Source organism: Electrophorus electricus, chromosome 2, assembly GCF_041902795.1.
Source record: "Electrophorus electricus isolate QZ-2024a chromosome 2, ASM4190279v1, whole genome shotgun sequence".
NCBI lineage: Eukaryota > Metazoa > Chordata > Actinopteri > Gymnotiformes > Gymnotidae > Electrophorus > Electrophorus electricus.
In genome coordinates this window covers 38110735-38116734 of record NC_137498.1, presented here as the reverse complement: position 1 = coordinate 38116734, position 6000 = coordinate 38110735, and the positions used below count along the sequence as shown (strand labels likewise).

Below are 6000 nucleotides of genomic sequence, written 5' to 3'. Positions count from 1 at the left end.
GAATTGCACTTTGTAGGTCAAGCTGCTCATTAAACAACTGTTCCATTCTGAGCAAATTTTAACTAATCTTATTTGTTCTGATTTATAGGTTAAGCTAGAGGGTCTCAAGACATCAGAAGACAGGAACAGTACAACCATAAAACCTGTTGAAGACAAACAGATTGAATGTCACACAGATGTGTGTGCTTGCATGTGAGAGTGTGTGTGATTGTGTCTGTGAGAATGCGTGGCCTACCGCATTCAGTTCAGCTCCTGTGCTCTACCTCCAGTGTGTTAGTGTGTGGAACAGCCCATGGGGACCCTTAAAATCTCAACACGTGTTCTCAAGCACCCAGCTCTGCCTGTGCATAAACACATACGCACAAATTAGTCAGAAAACCAACAGTCTCCACAAATGATACATCACTTGCTTTGAATCCTTATAATAGGCATAAGGTGTTGTGCAAAGCAGACATTATCCCCATGAACCTGCATCAAACTATGCCCCATCCACACCAAGCACATCTATACACGATAGGGGGATATGCTCTCTAACACTGACTGCCATACTTTTAGGAGCTCACTTACCTTCACATGGGGGGAGGGGGAGGCAGCATGTAGCTGGGTGGTTGCTAAGGGCAGTGGCTCTGCAGCTGACCTGCATACCGGGGCTGATCTAAGACAAGAGCAGCACTGAAGCCCACTCAGCCTATGCAATCAAAATTGGACTTGTGCAAAGTGAATGCAAAAGACTGCAAATCATGACTGGATGGCTGTACTGCATTGGCCAGTGATGGTCGGCACAGATAGTCAGGGACACAGGGGTGTTCAGACCTGGAGGTACAGGAAGTGCACGCGGAATGAACAGTAGAGGAGAGGTCACAGCAGACCGAAAAAGGATGCTCTGAATCTCTAGGGCATTATGTGATGGAGAAACTGTTACTTTCATAGGTCTGGATAATATCAATATGGTTCCTTTACATGAACAATGCTTGTGTAATACAAGTTCTTGTTTCATATTATCTGATGGGATGGGATTGGATGGGAGGAAGAGGAGAGGAGAGGATTTAGCCAGGTTGGAGATTAAAGTGGACACATTACTGAACCTCAGTAACCTAATACAGAATCTACAAATATACATGCATTGTGGAACAATTAAAGTCATCTCACTCTGTGGGGATGACTCCATGTGGTTATGCGTGGTAGATTCATTATACTGAATTCATTAGACAGTGGATAACCAAGCAGTTCTGTGGCCTACATTCCTGAAAAGCTGCTAGTTAAAAACCCTGTGCATCACCCTCTTTTCTATTCTGTTGATGGAATGCTGAACTGGACTTCTAGCTCTTATTTAACTGAGCTTGACTACAGTACTAAATGCACTGTAAAACCAGACATGGTGTTGCATTAAACGAGCAGGCGATGCTCATTTTTAATGTAATGTTTTTAATCTAATGGCTGAGGCTACAAGCAGTAAACATATCCAGTGTTGCCTTGCTTGCCAACCTCAGCCTGCCAGCCTCTGTTTGTCTGGGCCTGGCATGCCTGCTGCAGTGCTAGGAGTTACGATCCACTGCAGGAAAACAACCACACAGGCACTTTCAGAACATGTGAAAACACTTCTGCTGGCAATGATCATTCAGCTGTTTGGTTAGGTTAAAATTGGTATGTAGAGTTCAGTTTACTCAGAAAGGTTCACAAAGGCAAACACACTCAAAGCTGTAAGCAATGCACTGGACGAATGAGTGACAATTTAAAAAAAGATTTTAAAGTTTTTTTGTTTGTTTGTTTGTTTTTAATCATAAGTTAAGGTTATGCTTTTTAAAATCATAATGTTAAGGCTAGTTTCATATTGTCAAATTAACAGTCTCAGTTATGTAATTAGATCAACAGTGGAATGAGGTTACATGTATATAATAATTTTAGATTTTTTTTCCATAGGATTCCATAATAATATTTAGGATACTATTATTCCCTAATAATATTTTTTATTTTAAGTTTTCTTTTTTTTCCAGCTGCACAATGTAAAGCAGAGCTCTCTGCTCTCCTCATGTCTGCAGTGGAAGCTAGGCCTGCGTTCCCTCCACATTAGAGGCTGATTTTATCTGTACAGTGCTACATGTGTTCCCAGTCTGATGGATCGCCCGGAGAGAAGAACGCCCAACAGCATTCTTTCCAGGCATTCTGTAGTTTGCCAGGCCACAAGGACATACCTCAGAAGGCTGTACAATACCTCAGGGCGAGCCCTGCATCTCATCCAGCCGAGTCTACACAAGTCCCAGCACACACTTTTTAAATGTAGCCTTTTTTATTTTAAGAGACTAAAGAAAGGAGAAACTTCCTTGGTTAGGACTTATGAAAGATATTTAGTAAGGATTTATGAGAGGAGCTGATATTTGAGGTGTAATTGAAAATGGAAAAGACATGGAAAAATACTCTATATATAAAGTGAGAGCACGTTTTGTAGTTGTATACTATTTTTCACTTCAATTGCTCTATCAGCATAAATGAAATGGAATTGAGGGTGTACCACATCACTATGCTTCACTGTGCTCCATCACTATGCTCCAACTCTGAAAAAAGGCACACCTCGAAACTCCATAATAGAATACAAGCTTTACCACCCACAAGCACAGCTAGAAGGTGAATGAGACAGAAGGAAATAGACATAAATACAATACAACACACACACACATGCAGTCACACACAAACACACACATGCACAAACACACATGCAAAGATATTTTCAAAGATATACTTGGGCACATGATGACATTGGAATTCTGTAGTGGAATTCTCCACTACAGTTGTTTTCCAAAGATTGTTTTTACAGCACTGTTGACCAGGGAAGCCTGGAAGACTAGAATGTTCACACACATATGCACACACACACACACACACACACACACACACACACACACACACACACACACACACACACACACACACACTTTCAATCTTCATTTGAGCCACATAAATATGCCAAGTCTCCTGCACACCTGCCTGTGTGGAGAATGGAGAGAATGGCGACAGGCCCTGCTGAACACAGTGCCCCTCAGCACACCAGCTCCTGCAACACACCAGCTCCCAGGCTGAGGACACAAGCAGCGCCCAGAGAGACGAGAACAGGAAAGTAGGCATGCGTACAATTAACCACATATTCTCTAAAACACATACCATTAAGGTAAAGCATCTCTCTCTACTTCAGCACGCCTCTCTCTCTCTCTCTCTCTCTCTCTCTCTGTCTCTCTCTCTTTGTCTCTCCAACACAGTCATACACACAAAGTGAAAAACAGTGTCAACTGCTGTGCTATAAGTATCACCATATACAATGTTGTGCACTTGATTTTATTGTATATTTTTTCACCTATTGTCTGAATAGTAACAGCTGTTTTCCCTGTTCTCTGTTGTAAATACATTAGGTCCTGGGAGGGTTTTCGCAGTGCACACACAGAGTCAAAAACACCCACGCAGTGGAGGAAGTAACGTGAGTGCTTTACACATTCATACACCAAATAGCTTTCACATACCACATACACACTACTACATAATTTCAGAAAAATTCTAAAACACAATGTGCATAAGTTCTAAGATAGTATGTGCCATATATTTTCATCCATAACAAACACACACCCAGTGCACACACACGTACACTCACACACTTTGACTTGCTCTTTCAACAGATTAACACTTATCAAGAAAGTTCAATGTAAGTACAGTTGCGAAGGTGTGTGTGTGTGTGTGTGTGTGTTGAAGGGGTGTGGCATAACTAATATCGACTATGGGAAAGTTCTACTAAAAACACTCTCTGGGGTTGAGGCAGTGGTAATGATTTTACTGTCTCTCTACATTTGTGAAAATAAAAAAGCATATGTGGCCTTCTAAGCGTGACTGACCACAAATCTGAGAGGTATTTACAGACACAAGCTTTCATCACCTCAGCCTGTACTCCAGTCCTCTACTAGCATCATGGTACATCTGGTTCTTGGAATAGGTTATTTCTGTTGCTCTACTGTCATCTTCATGACACCAAATAATCTATTGGCTTATGGCATGGAGACATTTCACTGAGTTGGTATTTTCTTATGTGTCCACCCCTGTTTATGCCTAACTGAACAGCGCTATCAGCACTGAACAGTCCCATGAAGACAAAGACCTAAAATAACACAAGTAGTAGGACAACACAATACTGAGACACACAGCAAGGAAAGCTAGAGAGACAGCGCAGAACAAAAGGAAAGAGGCTGACTTTAAAAAATATTTTAACCATTATTTAGTAAGGAGGGCAATTTTGAGCGTTTTAAAGTGGAGCTCCAAACTGTATCAGCAGTTAAAATACTTCTTTCACTAATGGATTAAACTTCCATTCAAAGCACATTTTTCCTCAAACAAACATGTTGTTAGCCTTTAAGATTTCAGGAGAATGGACTTTCAAAGAGCTCATTTTTGTTTCACCAATCAGAAAGTTGCAAAGAGAGCACTGTTCTATATATATATTCCCTTTGGGAACAACTACAAGCAGATACTGTAAAGAAAACATCAACCTGTATCAACTATATTCTACAAATGTCTATGGACTGTGTCCAGGTGCTTAAAAGGGAATAACCAAGTAGTAACAGTAGGAGTGGAAAAGGAAACAGAGGGATGGAGAAAGCTGAGTGCAGCTGACGCTTAGGGACCAGCCAGTCTCCTCACACTCTTCACTGGCTGGTGATTTACTGCTATACATTCCTCAACTTCCAGGCACATTCACAGCTGTCCTGTGTATGTGTGTGTCTATATGCATGTGAATGAGAGCATGTGAAAGTGTGAGAGAGAGAGAGAGAGATGAACAATCGGATTCTTTGGACACAGCTTGACTACATTCATGCAGTATATGGATCACGTTGATATAGAAACACATGGTAAAAGAAATAAAATAGGTAGATGTTGTAATGTTTGACATAACTAATAAGTCAAGATGCTCTTTAATGACACAAGCCATCTGGTATTAAATCAAGAGAAGGGCTTATAAAGCATACTGACTGGTCACGTGACCTCTTCTTCACTTTTAGATGGATAAATAATATCAGATATGGCTACTCTCCTCTCTAAATAAAGATGAGATGGAGTGGCCCAAAGCAACCTGGTGGTGGTGGTGTGTGAGTGTGTGTGCATGCACACAGTACAGATCCTCCTTTCATCCCTTAGAGTCGAGCAAATCTCTTCCTGTCTCTCTATCTCTTCCTTTATCTTTCTCTTTTTTCCTTACACACACACACACACACACACACACACACAGACAGACACACACACACACACACACACAAAAACACACTCCCTCTCATGGTTGGTCCATTCAAGGTCATGGTTGTGAGGCCGCGAGTGTGAGAATGAGGGAGTAGCCGGGGATGACATCATTACTACTCTGCCGCTGTCGACTGGATCAATAGAGTTGCTACAGGCCATGAGCTCATCTTCCCAGCCAAGACCTGACAATGCCAGCATACACGTGTGCCCATGTGTGTGCCTGTGCATGTGTTTGAATATGTGCCTGCCCGTGTGCCCATGCTAGGCTGCCAGGGTAATTCCATCATACAGGGGAGTGCACAGGCACGCCCCCCACCAAAACATAAGCTAACCCAGCCTGCAGCAGCTGATCAGACAGCTCTCCCCTCCATTTGTCTTCTGCACTTCTAAGCGGTAGAGGCAGCCGAGCAGTGAGTCAGGCCGGCTTTTAATGATGAGGGATGACTTTACACAGCCATTCATGCACTGAGGGATGCTACCAGCTTCCTCAGTGACAATAAACTGTATTCATTCCTTCTGTCGCCACAGCGACACACACTTCCATCCCAAGAAGGCATCGTTTACATTGAGAGCAAGCCTTGACAGCACTCTGCCTTACACTAGTCTCTTGTCTTGCGATCTCAAAGCACGTCATTCGATTGCCAATTACCATTCAATCCCTCTCCTTTGTTCCTCCGTGATACTGAGGTTGAACAAAAGGTTGTGAAGAGGATACCTCATACTCAATTAAAC

At 42.3% G+C, this 6000-nt stretch overlaps 1 protein-coding gene across 10 annotated transcripts in view; it reads right to left on the bottom strand.

The window, feature by feature from the left end:
- Positions 1–6000, bottom strand: part of atxn1a (ataxin 1a) — a 64299-nt gene that overhangs the window by 26687 nt on the left and 31612 nt on the right. For 5 of the 10 annotated variants that reach the window (XM_081702448.1, XM_081702458.1, XM_027006310.3 and 2 more), the window contains one exon: positions 236–341. The exons of the other annotated variants lie outside the window; for them this stretch is intronic. The gene's annotated coding sequence lies outside the window, so the exon portion shown is untranslated. The remainder of the gene's footprint in view (positions 1–235; positions 342–6000) is intronic. 10 annotated transcript variants of the gene reach the window in all.